The sequence below is a fragment of the Rhinatrema bivittatum genome, chromosome 1 (genome assembly GCF_901001135.1).
Source record: "Rhinatrema bivittatum chromosome 1, aRhiBiv1.1, whole genome shotgun sequence".
In the NCBI taxonomy this organism is placed as follows: Eukaryota; Metazoa; Chordata; class Amphibia; order Gymnophiona; family Rhinatrematidae; genus Rhinatrema; species Rhinatrema bivittatum.
In genome coordinates, this window is record NC_042615.1 from 817,911,604 (window position 1) to 817,931,356 (window position 19,753).

General features: G+C 53.2%; 1 protein-coding gene across 1 annotated transcript in view; it reads right to left on the reverse strand.

Annotated features, from left to right (window-relative positions):
- RUSC2 (RUN and SH3 domain containing 2) overlaps positions 1-19,753 on the reverse strand; it is a 187,725-nt gene that overhangs the window by 49,726 nt on the left and 118,246 nt on the right. The window lies entirely within an intron of this gene.

Sequence of the window (19,753 nt, forward strand, 5' to 3'; positions counted from 1 at the left end):
TTCATCTGCCATTTGGATGCCCAATTTTCCAGGAAGAGAGAGATCAGTCACAGTCTACTTAACCCAGCGATCAAGCCCGCACGTCTCTAAACCAGGGCTGTCAGCACGGAGAAGGGGCATCGGGCAGAAATGGGAATGCAAAATCTCCGACCTCTCCATGAGCCCCATGCGATCTCCTCAGCAGAGATCGCATGGGGCTCACCTCCCACACCAAGAGATTTCAGGAGGCAAAAAATTCGACTGGGATTAGCAGCTAGGAAGAGATACAACATTCAGTCCATCCAGGCCCGTAAGAGACTGCGAGGTCAGGACGAATGAGCTGCGGCGGGGGCCCCAGAAAGCTGAGGTGGGCGAGACTGCCCTCGAGCTGTCAGGAAATTATAGCTCTGGGGTCAGGGGACTCTTCTCTGCCCCACCCCTCCTCCATCCCAGCTCTTGTAAGGCCTGATCTTCTGCTAAGTGATGCTATATCAGGAAAGAGAGAGAGAGAGAGAGCCCAGGGCTCCCCTCCCCCACAGCCAGCAGAGAGACAGCGGGGCTCCCAGGCCCCCCAAACCTTCAGCTTTGCGCCTCCTCTCCTACACAGCAACTAATCCCTGCTGCTCTGGCACTGCCTCTCCCCCTCCTCTCTGGCCAGCCCAGCAGCCCCTTCCCAGTGCCCAGCCATCCTCTCCCTCTCCTGGCTGCGGTCTGAGCTGAGCAGGCCTGACGCGGCCTTGAAGGCCTTCCTGGTCATGGAGCCGCTCCTGCTCCAAACTGGGCTCACTTTGCCTCGCGCCCTGCCTGGGTTCCTGCTTGCCCTGCCCTTGGACTGACTTCTCGGTTCCTGACTCCCCACCTGACCTTCAACGCTGCCTCTGCCAGACCTCGGCCCGCCCTGACCTCGGCCTGAATCCCCCGCTGCAGGTACCCTGCCGGCCACCGGAAACCGCGGGCTCAGCCCAAGGGGGAGGTAAGCCAGACAGGCCGAAGATCCAGCCCTGCCCTGCTCCCACCTTCAACCGGCCTCCATGGCCGTGACACCTGTTCAGCATCTCTCCTCTCTTTTTCTCCCCCTCCCCCCCACCACCCAACACCCTCCTCGCCCCCTCTTCAACCCCTTCTCACAGTGCACAGCCACCTTTCTCTCTCTCTCTCCACCCCCAACCTGCCCAGCACCCTCCTTCAAAGCATCCACTCTCCACCAACCCATCAGCCAGCACCTTCTCAGCCCCCCCATATCTACACAGCATCCTCTCTCCCTCTCTCAACACTCCCACCTCTCTCTCCTCTTAATGGTGGCAGCTGCGGGCCTCACCCCCCCCCCCCCCGCCCCCCTTTAGAGGCTGCCGGGATGAGCTTCGCCAAACACTTCAAGACCCCTTGTTGTACAGCGCTGCAGGATGAGCTCTGCCAGCGGCCCTGTAAGCATTTCTAAAAGTCGTGGGCTGCAACATTCAATGTCCTGGCTGCTGATCTCATGAGGCATGAGGTCAGCAGTCAGGAAGTGCTGGTCCAGGAGTTCAGAACATAAGAACATAAGGACATGCCATACTGGGTCAGACCAAGGGTCCATCAAGCCCAGCATCCTGTTTCCAACAGAGGCCAATCCAGGCCACAAGAACCTGGCAATTACCCAAAGACTAAGAAGATCCCATGCTACTATTGCTTATTAATTATCGTAATAGCAGTTTATGGATTTATCCTCTAGGAACTTATCCAAACCTTTTTTAGACCCAGTTACACTAACTGCTGTAACCACATCCTCTGGCAATGAATTCCAGAGCTTAACTGCGCTGAGTGAAAAAGAATTTTCTTCGGTTTGTTTTAAATGAGTTTAAAAAATGCTTGCAGTAAATTAACATTGACAAATGGGAGATTTCTCCGATTGGTTCCGACTTTTAACATCTCACCCTGCTTAGTCTACATTTAAATGAAGAATCGGGAGCTTTCGGTATCTTCGGCGTCAGAACAGGGCGGGCCGCGGCCCGATCACAATCTCTTCCTCCCTGCGCTGTGGCGGGAGATCTGGGGCCGGGCCGGGCAAGCAGCAGCTGCCCGGCAGCGGAAGGGAGAAGGCAGCGCTGCGTCGGCCGCGTCCTGCACCTCGTGTACCTCCGAGAGCTCGACCTGCCGCTGTGAACGGCGTGGGCTCCTGAGCAGCTGCGCGGTTCAAAGCAGCGCCGGGCCAGGTGGCAGAGGAAGAGGATGAGGCCCTCCTGCTGCCACTGATCGGCGAGGGAAGAGGGAAAGGGGATCGTGGGGGGGGGGGGGGGGAAGGAGAGAGAGAGAGAGAGAGGTGGGGAAGGAGGAGAGAGCGGGAGGAGTGGGGTAGAGATGGGGGGAAGGAAGAGAGAAGTGGGGCAGAGGGTCCGGTGGGGGGCAGGGGGCCAGACGGGGAAGGGGTGGAGGCTGCTTGGCATATCAGTGCCCCGGGATAGAGTTTACAAGGAATTTTAAGAAGCTTTTCCAAAGTAACTAGGCCCCGTTACCTCTCTGATTAAAACTGAACTGTTGACAGGAGAGGCCTCTCTACTGCCTGCTCTGGCAGGTTCGACATTCTCAAAACGCCCAGATTACCCTTAGACGGGGGCATCGCTTTCAGCAGTGCCATCTGCTGTGCCCAACAAGGCCTCTGTCAAACCTAAAGGGGCATTAGATAGAACAGCAAATCTCCACCTATAAGACTGAGTCCCTTCTGGATCCCGAATTACCAAGGCGAGATGGCACTACCAAGTCTTCCTAAACTTGTGGCTGTTGGGGATCCCCTTACTCCTTCTCGCTCTCCTGTTTGCATTTGTGTTGAGAAATCTTTCCTTCAACGTAAAGGCCTTTGTTACGCCTGCGACCTCTCATGCTCACCTCTTTTTTTTCCCTGCTCCATCTAGTCTGGGAAGAATGGCGGCGTCGGCCAGTTCACGCCGACCTCTCCGGCGTTCCCGGGACAGCGTGGGCGCTGCCGGCTGCCATCTTGGACCCGGAGTTACCTAGGCGCGCGCGCGCGCAAGGGCCTTATTTGAATACATCATGGCGGGAACCTCGGGGGCGTCCCCACCCGATGACGTCAACCCACTAGTGTATTTAATCGAAGCAGCCCTTGCCTTCATCGAGTTAGCAAGGAGTTGCGTCTTGCTGGGCTCTGCTCATTCAAGGACTTCCTGTTCCTGATTCAGCTTTGGCATTTGGACGCTCGGAGTACCCGCTCCTCGGGGGCTCCCCTGCGTTCACGGCTATCCGCTCCTCGGAGGGCCTTCCTGTCTGTCTGCTGCTGGATCCGCTTCTCAGATCTACCCTGCTCCAGGAACCTCCAGTTATGAGTACCTCTACAGACATCTTCATTTCTGCAGTACACTGAGGAGCCTACGTGGTGTACCCCGATCCTCGGGCCACTACCGCCCCTCTTCAGTGAGAGCCTTTCATCCTTCCTGCTCTACAGTATTCCTGCTCACCATCTTCACAGAACCACTTCCGGGTTTGGCATCGCTACGTATAACAACTGTACAGAATTCCTTGGCGTACCCTGCTCCGCGGGCCACTACCAGCTCTCTATCCTGAGGTGCCTGCTCTCGCCAGAGGGGATCCATGGCGTACCCCGTCCCACGGGCCACTACCGGATCTTCTCCACTCTGTCTCATTCTGGGTAATTCCCATTGCCCAGGACGGTACTTCCATATTGATAATACTGTGGACTTTGCTTTCCTTCCTATAAAATAAAGTCTCCTTCTTTAGCTGTGTGCCACGCCACTGAGACCACGCCTGCTGACGGTGAGGCTCACAGGGCTCCTCCCTGTGGGCGGAGTCATCTCTCATCTCAGCCCAGGGGTTCACATTCTCCCTTAAACATAACAGGCTTGCAATATCTCATCACCCGTGACCCCCTTCTCTTCCCATATTAAGAAGCATTTGCCAAAGGCAACCCTGCAGTCTCCCACACTTTGTCGGTCAAACTGGGCAACTCTCTCTCTCTCTGTTCTCCTTCACCTGTCACAATCTGTCCATCTCTATACGGTCTTTTGTTTTTCACTAAACTGGCCGACTGGAAGGCCGCAGGTTTAAAATACATCAGGCAGCTACGGTCCTCGGATCAAATGACTCCGTTCGGCTGCCTCCTTCGGGGATACGGCATTCTCGCTGGCACTCTTCCTGCTTATAACACTATTCAGACTCCTGCAGGCAGGAGGTCGGTCACGTAGGCAGTCCAACCTGGTGGAAACAGAGCTCTAACAAGGATCAAAGTGAAATTATTTACAGCTCTTTATCGGCGTCCACGCGATGCGACCGCCGTGGTATCCAGCTTGGATTCTCTTACAAGTAAGTGCAATACCGCATTTCCAATCAACTTTGATACAATCTGGTCCAGACGCTCAACAGATCTCATCGCGTCGTCAACGTTGTGACCTAATGTGTTGCGGTTCTGGCTGTGAGCACCGCGGCCAGGCCCTTACCTCCGGGCTCCCGCTTCCAGAGGCCTGGTTTGCGGCCTGTTTGGCGGCGTCTCCGCTGTGGCTGCGCCGCTGTGAGGTCTCCCATGGATGCCCGGCTCCTAGGCGCGCGCACGCGTGCCACTTGGGCGCTTTTCTAGGCCGTTTCCCGCCAGTGGTGACTCCGCCCAACTCCTGACGTCAGGCGCCGCGGCCTTGATAAGACGGCCGCGGCCATCCAGTCTTTGCCTTGCAACGGGTTAACCTCCCGGTTTCCTGTTGTGCTGTGCCCCGGAGTGACTCGTTTGGTTTCATCGCTCTGTTTCTGCTACAGTACCTGCTTGGTTCCTGCCTGGTTCCAGTACCCGAATCCTGCTACAGTTCCTGCCTGGTTCCAGTAACCGAATCCTGCTACAGTTCCTGCCTGGTTCCAGTAACCGAATCCTGTCATAGTTCCTGCCTGGTTCCAGAACCCGAGCCCAGTTACAGTATTGCTATTGTCCTAGTCTGGTTCCAGTTTCCTGTCCTGATCCACAACTCGCCTAAGTCCCAGCGGTTGGGCTCCTACGGGCTCCTCCTGGGGGAGCACCAGCTTCCAGGGTGAAGAGCATGTACGTCCTGCCTGAACATCTGCCTCCCGGCCTGCTATTCACTAGAGACATTGACCACCTTTCCCAGTCTCCAGCAGGTCGGCCCAAGGGTCCACTAAAACTGAGACTCCCACAACATAATGATTAAGAGACACTCGCTGAACCTACAGACACCCTTTTTTTTCTTCTCTCTTATTTTCAACTGTACCGCTAGGCCCGCCAGAGCTGGAGGACGTGCGGCCTGCGCACCTCCGCCCTGCCACTGCCCTGCACTGGGTTTCCCTGAGGCTGGCAGCGCCACCAGCAGGTTTGAAGTTTGCAGGCCGGCGCTTCCTCGCGGTGCGCGAGATCCACGGCGGGAAGAAGCCAGCCCGCGAGGCTCGAACCTGCTGGCAGGTCCGGGAGCCACAGTGAGAGAGTACAGAAGCGCTCCACACTGCGGCTGTACCCGCTCCTGCCACTTGTGCTGAGGGCCGACATGGGAGCAGGGAACGCAGGTGGATAACGGTGAAGGGGGGGAACGAGGCGTGGGGCATCTGCTGAAATAGGGCGAGGAGGGGGGGCGGAGGGCATAGGCCGGGAAAGAGAGGAGGGAGGACTTATGCTGGGAAAGGCTGGGAGGTGAAGGGCATGTGCTGGCAAACAGCGGAAGCCGTGGGATAGAGGCTGAGGAAGAAGAGAAGAAAGGAAGAAGGGCAGATGCCGGGGAAGAGGAGAAGCAGCGGGGCACAGATGGAGAAGTGGAGGGTTTGGGGGAGGCAAGGTGTAAGGCATGCGGAGCGGGGTTAACTTCCACTTGGGGATCACAGCAGCAGCTGCATTAGCAGTGGAAGCCAGCACGGGGGGGCCTGTCAGCCAGCATGGTCCCACCCTCCCAGGAGGGATCGAGGCCTGTGAGCTTGCACTGGCTCACAGCCCCCCATGCTGACGTTCACTGCTGCCACTCGCAGATGGCCATCGGGCTTGGGACCAGCCATGAGGGGAGGAGAGAAGCCGCGCGTGCACAGGCCGGCGGAGACTGGCACTGCCCCTCTCTTCTCTCCCACCGCTGAACCTGCCCAAGAGAAAAACGTTGCCCCTGACACTGGCCTCTCCTCTCTTCCCACCAGCTGCCATCCATCTTGGAAAATGTTGCTGCAGACCCTGGCTGGGGGGAGGGGTTGGGAGGGGCTATTTGAAGGGAGGGATGAGATGCAGGAGGGGGTCTGAGGGCTGAAAAACGAGGGAGGGATTGGTTGCGGGGGCAGGAGAAGGACAGAAGTTTGAAAGGGGAATGTAAGAGCGGATCAGAAGGGAGGGGATGTGAGAGAAGGGCTGGAGGGAAACCTGAGGCTGTAAGGTGAGAGAGAGGGGGCTGGGGAAGGCGAGGGGGTCCTCTGCGGGGGGGGGGGGGTGGAGGTTGAGGGTTGGGATGGGATCAGTTGGAGTGTAGGGAGGGTGATGTACTTATTAATAGCATTTATCAATCGCCTTACTGTTAAAAACGCCCAAAGTGATGTACAATTATAAAATACGAAATGCAATATAACATTTGCACATCTCTACCAACTGCTGGTGCCCACTGCCTCACACCTGTGACAGCTGTTTCCACCGATTCACTTCAATGCGGTTTACAAAGATCGCACTTAAGAGACTCCAGCAGCTGGGGGCGCTGTTGCGCACGCGGTGTGGATGGACGTGTGAGCTCTGAGCTCCGGAATTTGGGCCCTTTCTACCCCCTTTTTAATGCGCTATACCTCAACAGACTACAATTTTTTGGTACCTACAGTTTTTTAATACCTGTACCATGGCTACCAAGAAAAAAACAGCCGATCTTAAACATTATGGATTCCATAAACAACCGCCGGAGTTTTCACATCCTACGGAGACGGGTGCGGACGCGGCGTCATCAGAGGCAAGCAGCGGGGATGTGATCACTGAGCCAGGCCCGGCTATCTCCGCCATTAATACGGATGCCGTGGGTCGAGCGGAGCTCCGGGGATGGTTCATGGAGATTCGAGAGGACCTACGACGGCACTGCAGCGAGCTTCTGGCATCTATGGCGGATATCAGAGAGGATATGGCGGCTTTGGGCAATCGGGTGGATGACCTGGAGCAACATGTTGAAGCACAAGCTCTCAATATGGCGTCGCAGAGCACGCAACAACAAGCCTTGAAAGCCGAGAACCAGGCGATCCTAGATAAGCTCGAGGACATTGAAAACCGCTCGAGGCGAAACAACCTTAGAATTAGAGGCATACCTGAAACCGACGATTATGGTGACACGCTGGAGGTGGTCCGGAAGATTTGTGTTTTTTTCCTCGCCATGCCATCACACGAGGAGACTTCGGAGCCGGCGGTAAGCACCCCCTCTGTTGCTATTGAACAAGCGCACAGAGCGCTGGGCCCCCGTATTCCAAATCAGTCTAGAGACATTATTTTTTGTCTTCGGGACTTTCCCCAGAAAGCACAAATCTATGCGGCAACCAGGAAACAACCCACGTGGTCCTGGGAAGGACTCACAATTGCTATATTTCAGGATCTAGCCCCCTCCACGCTGAAAAAACGCTACGATCTTAAGGAGGCCACGAAAACCTTGCGGGAGGCACAGATCCGTTATAGATGGACCTTCCCTTTTGGGCTTTCATTTATGGTGCAGGGAACTACGTATAGGGTGAAAACCCTAGCAGAAGCGGTGGAGGCCTTTCGAGCGGCGAATCTTCCGTTTTCATTCACCATACCTAATCCGGATGCAGGGTTCTCGAAGAAGTCCACTATTGCTCGCTGGCAGAGAGTGCCTAATGGGAGACGCCGCCTTCGCAGACAATCCGGGGAATCCGGATCTACCCTGCAAGAGCAGGGTTGATTGTTCTCCCAAGTAATTGGAACATTCTACATGTTGCTGAGCTGTTTTCTCTTATATAGGGCTTGTTTTGCTGTTTAGCCTTTATACTGTTGTCAGCTTTCTTTGTCAAAAGTCAGGAAGGTACGACTCACTACAGCTTTTTGTATGTTTTCTTTAGTTCAGCTGTATCCTTCCTACTGTTGAGGTGTTTTATATGCTCGCTGGAGGGGGGGGGGGGGGGGGTGCCCTTCCGGGGCCGTGAAGTTGGCATGCTACCACATGCGCTTGCCCCTGCCCCTTATGGGTGGGTGTTCTGCCAGACAGGTTGGGCAGATGATGGGTTTTTGTGGGGATTATTATATCTTGCACCATGTACCTGCATTTGTATGTATCTTTCTAGTGATCAGCATCTATCTGTTCTCTTGTCTGGGGACTTGTAATGGAAGTGCGCTTTTTGTTTTCATTTTGACCTGCCATGATTAAACTTTTTACTTTAAATGTGAAAGGGCTCCACACCCAAAGAAAGCGACAACTGTTATATCAGGATCTCCGCGCCCTCCATGTAGACATCGCGATGCTTCAGGAGACCCATCTGAAAAAGAGACACGAGAAGCTACTAGCCCACTCCTCCTATCCAAACCAATACTTTGCATCCAGCACGGTGCGATCCAAATACACAGGAGTTGCTATACTAGTATCGTCAAGTGTGGTCCATGAAGTCCTACATCAATTTAGCGATTCAGAGGGACGTATCTTGGTTCTGGTGCTGCGAATTGGTACTGAAATATTTACTCTTGTCAATGTCTACGCCTTTTTACAAAATCTTGAACGCTGTTTGAACCGTGACACAAACAGTCATCTGGTGATTGGTGGTGACCTAAACCTGACGCTTCGCCCTAATCTGGATGCATCTAGAGCGGGTGCCAATACCTCTGGGACAGCTCGCAGACTCATACTCCACCTGATGGATACATGGAATCTTATCGATATCTGGCGTCAACGAAATCCCCGCTCCAGACAATATACTTTCTACTCGTATCCCCATTCCACCTATACGCGCATTGACTACCTGCTTGTTGATAAAAGTTTACAGAATAACATCACGAGGGTAGAAATGGAACCTATCACGTGGTCTGACCATGCCCCAGTATGGTTAGACTTCACGGTACCGGAGGTGATACCAGGTGCATGCTACTGGAGACTTAACGAGAGCCTTCTGGAGGATGAGGATTATGTTAAAGTAGCTGACGGTCGTTTGTTGGAATATTTCCGGAACCAAACATCTTCAGGATCTTCTGTCCCTATGATCTGGGAATGCTCTAAGGCTTTTATTCGTGGGGAATTTATTGCTCGCGCATCTTTTTGCAAGAAATTAGATGGAGAAAAACGATCTAAAATTCTTCAGAACATCAGATCTCTCTCCCAACAACATATGATCAATTCCACACCGGCGATCTTTAAGCAGCTCACCCTTGAACGCCAAGCACTTCAACACTTGGATACAGCACGCATTGCGCACGCTTTAACTGTTACGAGACAACTCTACTTTGAGGGAGGTAACAAGGCTGGACGTCTATTGGCATGCAGACTTAAGAAGACTCTGTTTCGCAATAGTATTGCAAAAATAAAAAACAGCCAAGGCATTATACAGACCACTTCTGCTGACATTGGAGCCTGTTTTACTCAGTTCTACGCCACCCTATACAGCGCTCGTGAAGACATTACACAATACGATATTGATCAATATCTACAGACTGTCGACTTACCAGTACTCTCTCCTACACAGCAGCAGTTGCTGGATAATCCTATTTCCCTGATGGAAGTTCAACAGGCAATAAAAATTCTCAAATCAGGAAAGGCTCCGGGCCTGGACGGGCTAACTAGCAAATACTACAAAACCTTCTCTGCCACGTTAGCACCCCATCTGGCGGACCTGTTTAATGCACTACGGGAGGGTCTGGTTCTGGGTCCACATTCCAATACAGTTGGAATTTCAGTTATCGCCAAACCGGGCAAGGACCCTACTTTATGCGGGTCGTTTCGTCCAATTTCCCTAATCAATTTGGACCTTAAGCTTCTGGCTCGTATATTGGCCGAACGCCTTAATAAAATTTTACCGGAATTGGTCCACCCAGATCAGGCTGGATTTATCCCAGGTCGTTCTGCTTCGGATAATGTCCGCCGCACTATTGATCTTATTTGGTGGACTCGCCGAGAACATATCCCTAGTGCTCTCCTCGCTGTCGACGCTGAAAAAGCGTTCGACATGGTCCACTGGCCTTTTTTATTTAGTACGCTTTCCAAAATGGGGTTTGGAGTCCATTTCCGTCAGTGGATGTATCAACTGTATCACAAACCAACTGCGCAGGTGAAAGTCAATGGCAGTTACGGAGCCAAGTTTCCTATTGCCAGAGGCACCCGCCAAGGATGTCCGCTCTCCCCCCTCCTATTCGCCCTATTCCTTGAACCTTTCACCGCAGCTATTCGATCTGATGTCACCATCCAGGGAGTGCAGCTGGGAGGGCGACAATACAAAATGTCGCTATTTGCGGACGATGTCCTGTTCACGCTGACTCAACCTCAGACGTCTTTACCTGCGGTACTGGCTGCTATTCAGTGGTTTAGCTCAGTGTCCGGATACAAGGTAAATCTCGACAAATCGGAGATCCTGCCGATTGACATATCACCGGTCGATGCTAAGGTGCTGCAAAGGGAACTACCTTTTCGTTGGACCACTAAACCTATGAAATATCTTGGGGTTTACCTCTCAGCGGATGTGGATCAGCTCTTTCAACTTAATTATGTTCCTCTATTAAAAACTGTTGATCGCGATCTCCTTCGTTGGTATCAGGATTCTCATTCTTGGATGGGTAGAATCGCCATTATCAAAATGAATATTTTACCACGATTGTTATACCTGTTTCTTACTCTACCAATACACCTCTCCACTAATATCCTCAGACTCACACAACGGAAGATCTTTGCATTCATTTGGAGGAAACGCCCCCCTCGGATATCCCGCTCAGTTCTTTATCGGCCGAAGATAAACGGGGGTTTAAGTGTACCCAACCTCGTTTGGTATTATGCTGCAGCTCAATTGCGCGCGATCCTCCATATTCACAATTGCGTCTCATATCCGTTACCCTGGCAGGATATCGAGCAGTACATGTTGGGGAATATGCCGCTCACAGCGCTTTTCTGGCAACCGAGGGCCACTTGGCGGAGCATCATGGCTGTTCCTCCCTCACTTCACACCACTCTTCGCGTATGGTCGCGCTGGAAAGATAAATTGGTGGGGACTTTCCCTTATTACCACTCATCAGCACTTTATCACAATATGCGTTTCCCACCGGGACTGCCTAGGGCAGCCTTTGCTATATGGAAGAAGCTTGGTATCACTACTATGGGACTCTTAATGCATCAGAATTCGGTTATACCTTTCACCATCCTCCAGGAACGATACCCAGGCATCTCCTTTCCCTTTCTAGAATACGCTCAATTAACGCATTTTATTCGAGGGGAACTGGCTTTATCACATTTGTGTATCTCTAAATCACTGTTTGAGTCTTACTGCAAGCAAACCAGTGCGGTGAAAGGGGCGGTCTCCCGGCTCTACAAATTATTGCAAGGAGCCTATACAACTAAACTTCCCAGCGCTCTTAAATGGGAACAAGAGTTGAATATTGAGTGGGATGTGGAAAAGTGGGAGGACATTTTTCTAATAGCACGTAAGTGCTCGCTGTCTGCACACTTGCAAGAACATAGTATGAAAATTCTGTATCAGTGGCACTATGTACCGGCTCGTCTACATAGGATGTACTCGACTGCTTCTCTGGCTTGTTGGCAGCAATGCGGTCAACCTGGGACTTACTTGCATATCTGGTGGGCCTGTTCTATAGCCCAAACTTACTGGTCTATGGTAAATGAATGGCTTTCCCGAATTACTGGACACACGGTCCCTAATGAACCTGCTACAGTACTTTTGGGGGATCCAGTCGAACATCTTTCCAAGCACCAGAACAGGTTTTGTCTACAAGTCTTTATAGCTGCCCGTATGGCCTTGGCACTTCATTGGAGACAATCGACTACGCCCACTTTACAGACTGTTGTGGGCCGCCTACATGTTCTTAGCCAATTAGAACATATCACTGCACTCCGACACAAACGTTTACCTACTTATCAGGCTGTTTGGTCCTCCTTTAATGAGTGGTACAGAATCTTGGACTTTTCACAACCCTGAGAGTGGTCCCCTATATGCCTCACAGTTTCTCTATGGGTTTGGGATCTGTCTTTGGACACTTATGTACACCTTGGGCTGATGTATGATATAGTGTCGTTTGCCTTCACTTAGCTGGGTGGAGCAGCCCGTGATGGCGCACATATAGGCTTATTTGCTGGTCCATTAACCCCTTACAATGTCCTCTTAGATTATTTACTACCAGAATGAGACAGATGCCTGTATTGCTTATTGTCACTGTTATTGTTATGGAAGATACATTTCTCATTTTATGTTATCCGTTTACGGGTGCAAGTGGGAGGGGGGTGTGGGGGGGTACGTAGTGGGAAGAAAATGCTATGTGGCTGATAATGTTTATGTCTTATAATACTGTTTCTGCTTGTACCATTATCAATAAAAGATACAAATTAAAAAAAAAAAGAGACTCCAGCAGCTACTTTATAAACGTTTCATAGCCGCTTGTTATGGGAACATAAGAACATAAGGACATGCCATACTGGGTCAGACCAAGGGTCCATCAAGCCCAGCATCCTGTTTCCAACAGTGGCCAATCCAGGCCATAAGAACCTGGCAAGTACCCAAACACTAAGTCTATTCCATGTAACCATTGCTAATGGCAGTGGCTATTCTCTAAGTGTACTTAATAGCAGGTAATGGACTTCTCCTCCAAGAACGTATCCAATCCTTTTTTAAACACAGCTATGCTAACTGCACTAACCACATCCTCTAGCAACAAATTCCAGAGCTTAATTGTGCGTTGAGTGAAGAAGAACTTTCTCCGATTAGTTTTAAATGTGCCCCATGCTAACTTCATGGAGTGCCCCCTAGTCTTTCTACTATCCGAAAGAGTAAATAACCGATTCACATCTACCCGTTCTAGACCGCTCATGATTTTAAACATCTCTATCATATCTCTATCATAAACCATGTTTTCCGTCTCTTCCAGAAGCTTTCCATCTCAGTTTCTGCTCTCAGGTCACATGGCAGACTCTTCCATAAAAATCGGGGCAGAAGGTCACAAAAAGATCTCTTAAACTGGCTCGCACGGCACAGCCTTTCAGATGGTGCAACTGCTTGACACGTTTCTCCGCCAACGCAAACGTCTCCCTGCCACACAGCCTGGCGATCCCGTTTTCAAATGTGGTGGGCCATCTCCTCTTAAGACGGGAAGGCCAGGATCAAACATGTAACTATGCAATGCGCCCCCGCCGGCAACCGATGTCATTTCCATAATAATAACGGCATGGCTGGAGTCCTTCTCCAACGTATCCTCTCCGCTACGTTTCGAATCCCCTTGCGATGTTTGTGCTGCCGAAATTGGTAAACCCCAACCGGATGGCGTTGCAGTAGTCTCCGTGATTCCGAATTAAGACATATGCTATCATTCGCAGGGTTGGCAAGTCCAAATACGACTTCAACTATTTTACCGTTCTCAACGTCCAGAATGCGCTTTCAGCAACTTGCGCTCTCTGCTTCTCCACGCTCAATTCTTTCATCTACCTTTACTCCCGGTGGCCTAACCTCCCTCCTTACAGGGCCATCCTCTGCAAGCAAGTGAATCTTCAAGTGTTAAAATGGGGTCCTGCTGGCGGCCACGGGAAGGAATAAGAGGGTAGCAGAAAGAGAAAACGGAGCCGGGTGAGTGAGGAAGCCGAGAGAACAGCCAGCAGGGTGAGAAGAAGGGAAGGGATGGGGGCCGAGAGGCAGGGAGTGTGGGGGATCAGATCCAGTGTGGAAAGAGAGGAAGAAAGGATGCATGGCGAGAAAGAAGGGGAGAGGACCCTGGATCTGTGGGGGTGGGGAGAGAGGGAGAGGAATCGGGGGCAATAATGTAGGAGGAACGGGGAAAGGAGATCATGAAAAAAAATTAGAAAGAGGATACAAAGAAGAAGAGACTGAAGAGAGAAGAAAGAGAGAAGATTGAAATACCTGCTGCTAATGGAAAAAGACAAAGAAAGAGAGGGAGAACCAAAACAGAAGAAGAAATGGGAGAACATCAGAAAGAACGAGGAGACGGAGATGGAACAAAGAGAAGAAGCAGGAACCGGTAGAGAGTAAAGGTTGGGAAATAATTTATTGTAATTTTGGCAAGGATTTCCTGCTTTTTCTGTGCTATGTACTTAATTCGAACGATTTCTCTGTCCATCCCCGTTCTCACCAGGGTAAATAAGGCATTTTCCCAGAAAGGGCTTGGGGGCGGGGAGTGGGCGTTGCACTTTGCCAGGCTGCAGTCTGAAAATCTCCCTCCAAAATGACCCCCCCCCCTAGCAGCTCTGGGAGCAGCTGAGGCGGCCTCGGTGATGGAGACCGCAGCCCAGCAGCTCCAGGCCTCTCTCCTCACTCTCCCTCCTGTGCCCGGGGGCAGAGATGGCTGCCAGTAACACCAGAGGACAGACGCTCGCTCGCCGCAGACACGAATAGCAAAGGCTCTGGCCAGACTGCTCTGCAGAATTAGTCACTAATTCCATTTTATGTGACTCTGGTTTTCTGTGCGCGCACGTTTCTGGCTGCAAACCTTGGAAACAGTCTCCATGGGCCTTTCTGTCTTGGAAACAGTCTCCATGGGGTTTGAAGAAGGCCTGGGATTAGCACAAAAGATCCTTAGTTGCAAGAAAGCACAGGCAAAGCAGTGGGATCAACGAGAGTCTGCAGGTTGCAAAAGGAAGAAAATCGGGCAAACCAGATGAGCCTTGTAAGTCTGTCTGCAGAGACCTGGAAACAGCCTCCAGGGCTGAGCATCTGTCCTGGAAACATCATCTTTGGGCTGGCCATGCCAGACAGAACTGCACACAGGCCTGCAGGAGTTCTGGGCTCTGTCTCCCGCACCCTGCACTGTCCATCCCTAGCACCACTGTTCACACCCTGCAGGAATGCTGACTCCATGCTGGGCTCTCTCTCCAGCACCTTGCACTGTCCATACCTAGCACCACTGTTCACACCCTGCAGGAATGCTGACTCCATGCTGGGCTCTCTCTCCAGCACCTTGCACTGTCCATACCTAGCACCACTGTTCACACCCTGCAGGAATGCTGACTCCATGCTGGGCTCTGTCTCCCGCACCCTGCACTGTCCATACCTAGCACCACTGTTCACACCCTGCAGAAATGCTGACTCCATGCTGGGCTCTGTCTCCAGCACCTTGCACTGTCCATACCTAGCACCACTGTTCACACCCTGCAGGAATGCTGACTCCATGCTGGGCTCTGTCTCCAGCACCCTGCACTGTCCATACCTAGCACCACTGTTCACATCCTGCAGGAATGCTGACTCCATGCTGGGCTCTGTCTCCAGCACCTTGCACTGTCCATCCCTAGCACCACTGCTCACACCCTGCAGGAATGCTGACTCCATGCTGGGCTCTGTCTCCAGCACCTTGCACTGTCCATACCTAGCACCACTGTTCACACCCTGTAGGAATGCTGACTCCATGCTGGGCTCTGTCTCCAGCACCTTGCACTGTCCATACCTAGCACCACTGTTCACACCCTGCAGGAATGCTGACTCCATGCTGGGCTCTGCCTCCTGCACCCTGCATTGTCCATCCCTAGCACCACTGCTCACATCCTGCAGGAATGCTGACTCCATGCTGGGCTCTGTCTCCAGCACCTTGCACTGTCCATACCTAGCACCACTGTTCACACCCTGCAGGAATGCTGACTCCATGCTGGGCTCTGTCTCCAGCACCTTGCACTGTCCATACCTAGCACCACTGTTCACACCCTGCAGGAATGCTGACTCCATGCTGGGCTCTGTCTCCAGCACCTTGCACTGTCCATACCTAGCACCACTGTTCACACCCTGCAGGAATGCTGACTCCATGCTGGGCTCTGTCTCCAGCACCTTGCACTGTCCATACCTAGCACCACTGTTCACACACTGCAGGAATGCTGACTCCATGCTGGGCTCTGTCTCCCGCACCCTGCACTGTCCATACCTAGCACCACACCCTGCAGGAATGCTGACTCCATGCTGGGCTCTGTCTCCAGCACCTTGCACTGTCCATACCTAGCACCACTGTTCACACCCTGCAGGAATGCTGACTCCATGCTGGGCTCTGTCTCCAGCACCTTGCACTGTCCATTCCTAGCACCACTGTTCACACCCTGCAGGAATGCTGACTCCATGCTGGGCTCTGTCTCCAGCACCTTGCACTGTCCATACCTAGCACCACTGTTCACACCCTGCAGGAATGCTGACTCCATGCTGGGCTCTGCCTCCAGCACCCTGCATTGTCCATCCCTAGCACCACTGCTCACACCCTGCAGGAATGCTGACTCCATGCTGGGCTCTGTCTCCCGCACCCTGCGCTGTCCATCCCTAGCACCACTGTTCACACTCTGCAGGAATGCTGACTCAATGCTGGGCTCTGTCTCCAGCACCCGCAGTGTCCATCCCTAGCACCACTGCTCACACCTTGCAGGAATGCTGACTCCATGCTGTGCTCTGTCTCCAGCACCCGCACTGTCCATCCCTAGCACCACTGCTCACACCTTGCAGGAATGCTGACTCCATGCTGTGCTCTGTCTCCAGCACCCGCACTATCCATCCCTAGCACCACTGTTCATATCCTGCAGGAATGCTGACTCCATGCTGGGCTCTGTCTCCAGCACCTTGCACTGTCCATACCTAGCACCACTGTTCACACCCTGCAGGAATGCTGACTCCATGCTGGGCTCTGCCTCCAGCACCCTGCATTGTCCATCCCTAGCACCACTGCTCACACCCTGCAGGAATGCTGACTCCATGCTGGGCTCTGTCTCCCGCACCCTGCACTGTCCATACCTAGCACCACTGTTCACACCCTGCAGGAATGCTGACTCCATGCTGGGCTCTGTCTCCAGCACCTTGCACTGTCCATACCTAGCACCACTGTTCACACCCTGCAGGAATGCTGACTCCATGCTGGGCTCTGTCTCCCGCACCCTGCGCTGTCCATCCCTAGCACCACTGCTCACACCTTGCAGGAATGCTGACTCCATGCTGTGCTCTGTCTCCAGCACCCGCACTGTCCATCCCTAGCACCACTGCTCACACCTTGCAGGAATGCTGACTCCATGCTGTGCTCTGTCTCCAGCACCCGCACTATCCATCCCTAGCACCACTGTTCATATCCTGCAGGAATGCTGACTCCATGCTGGGCTCTGTCTCCAGCACCCTGCACTGTCCATCCCTAGCACCACTGTTCACATCCTGCAGGAATGCTGACTCCATGCTGGGCTCTGTCTCCAGCTTCCTGCACTGTCCATCCCTAGCACCACTGTTCACATCCTGCAGGAATGCTGACTCCATGCTGGGCTCTGTCTCCTGCACTCTGCACTGTCCATACCTAGCATCACTGTGCACATCCTGCAGGAATGCCGACTCCATGCTGGGCTCTGTCTCCTGCACTCTGCACTGTCCATACCTAGCACCACTGCTCACACCCTGCAGGAATGCTGACTCCATGCTGGGCTCTGTCTCCAGCACCTTGCACTGTCCATACCTAGCACCACTGTTCACACCCTGCAGGAATGCTGACTCCATGCTGGGCTCTGTCTCCCGCACCCTGCGCTGTCCATCCCTAGCACCACTGTTCACACCCTGCAGGAATGCTGACTCCATGCTGGGCTCTGTCTCCAGCACCCGCAGTGTCCATCCCTAGCACCACTGCTCACACCTTGCAGGAATGCTGACTCCATGCTGTGCTCTGTCTCCAGCACCCGCACTGTCCATCCCTAGCACCACTGCTCACACCTTGCAGGAATGCTGACTCCATGCTGTGCTCTGTCTCCAGCACCCGCACTATCCATCCCTAGCACCACTGTTCATATCCTGCAGGAATGCTGACTCCATGCTGGGCTCTGTCTCCAGCACCTTGCACTGTCCATACCTAGCACCACTGTTCACACCCTGCAGGAATGCTGACTCCATGCTGGGCTCTGCCTCCAGCACCCTGCATTGTCCATCCCTAGCACCACTGCTCACACCCTGCAGGAATGCTGACTCCATGCTGGGCTCTGTCTCCCGCACCCTGCACTGTCCATACCTAGCACCACTGTTCACACCCTGCAGGAATGCTGACTCCATGCTGGGCTCTGTCTCCAGCACCTTGCACTGTCCATTCCTAGCACCACTGTTCACACCCTGCAGGAATGCTGACTCCATGCTGGGCTCTGTCTCCAGCACCCTGCACTGTCCATCCCTAGCACCACTGTTCACATCCTGCAGGAATGCTGACTCCATGCTGGGCTCTGTCTCCTGCACTCTGCACTGTCCATACCTAGCATCACTGTGCACATCCTGCAGGAATGCCGACTCCATGCTGGGCTCTGTCTCCTGCACTCTGCACTGTCCATACCTAGCACCACTGCTCACACCCTGCAGGAATGCTGACTCCATGCTGGGCTCTGTCTCCAGCACCTTGCACTGTCCATACCTAGCACCACTGTTCACACCCTGCAGGAATGCTGACTCCATGCTGGGCTCTGTCTCCCGCACCCTGCGCTGTCCATCCCTAGCACCACTGCTCACACCTTGCAGGAATGCTGACTCCATGCTGTGCTCTGTCTCCAGCACCCGCACTGTCCATCCCTAGCACCACTGCTCACACCTTGCAGGAATGCTGACTCCATGCTGTGCTCTGTCTCCAGCACCCGCACTATCCATCCCTAGCACCACTGTTCATATCCTGCAGGAATGCTGACTCCATGCTGGGCTCTGTCTCCAGCACCCTGCACTGTCCATCCCTAGCACCACTGTTCACATCCTGCAGGAATGCTGACTCCATGCTGGGCTCTGTCTCCAGCTTCCTGCACTGTCCATCCCTAGCACCACTGTTCACATCCTGCAGGAATGCTGACTCCATGCTGGGCTCTGTCTCCTGCACTCTGCACTGTCCATACCTAGCATCACTGTGCACATCCTGCAGGAATGCCGACTCCATGCTGGGCTCTGTCTCCTGCACTCTGCACTGTCCATATCTAGCACCACTGCTCACACCCTGCAGGAATGCTGACTCCATGCTGGGCTCTGTCTCCAGCACCTTGCACTGTCCATACCTAGCACCACTGTTCACACCCTGCAGGAATGCTGACTCCATGCTGGGCTCTGTCTCCCGCACCCTGCGCTGTCCATCCCTAGCACCACTGTTCACACTCTGCAGGAATGCTGACTCCATGCTGGGCTCTGTCTCCAGCACCCGCAGTGTCCATCCCTAGCACCACTGCTCACACCTTGCAGGAATGCTGACTCCATGCTGTGCTCTGTCTCCAGCACCCGCACTGTCCATCCCTAGCACCACTGCTCACACCTTGCAGGAATGCTGACTCCATGCTGTGCTCTGTCTCCAGCACCCGCACTATCCATCCCTAGCACCACTGTTCATATCCTGCAGGAATGCTGACTCCATGCTGGGCTCTGTCTCCTGCACTCTGCACTGCCCATACCTAGCATCACTGTGCACACACTGAATGAGTTCTGGACTCCATGCTGGGGTCTGTCTCCTGCATCCTAGACTATCAATGCCTGACACCACTGCTCTGGTCAGTCCCCGGCAGCTTGCACTAGTCACTTCTAGCAGCATTGCGCACAGTCCTGCAGGAGTTCTGGGCCCCATGCTGGAATCAACTTCCTGCACCATGGACTATCCATCCCTGGCACTACTGTGACAAATCCAGTGGGTGTCATGGACCCAATAATATCATCTAAAAAGGATTTTGCGCCC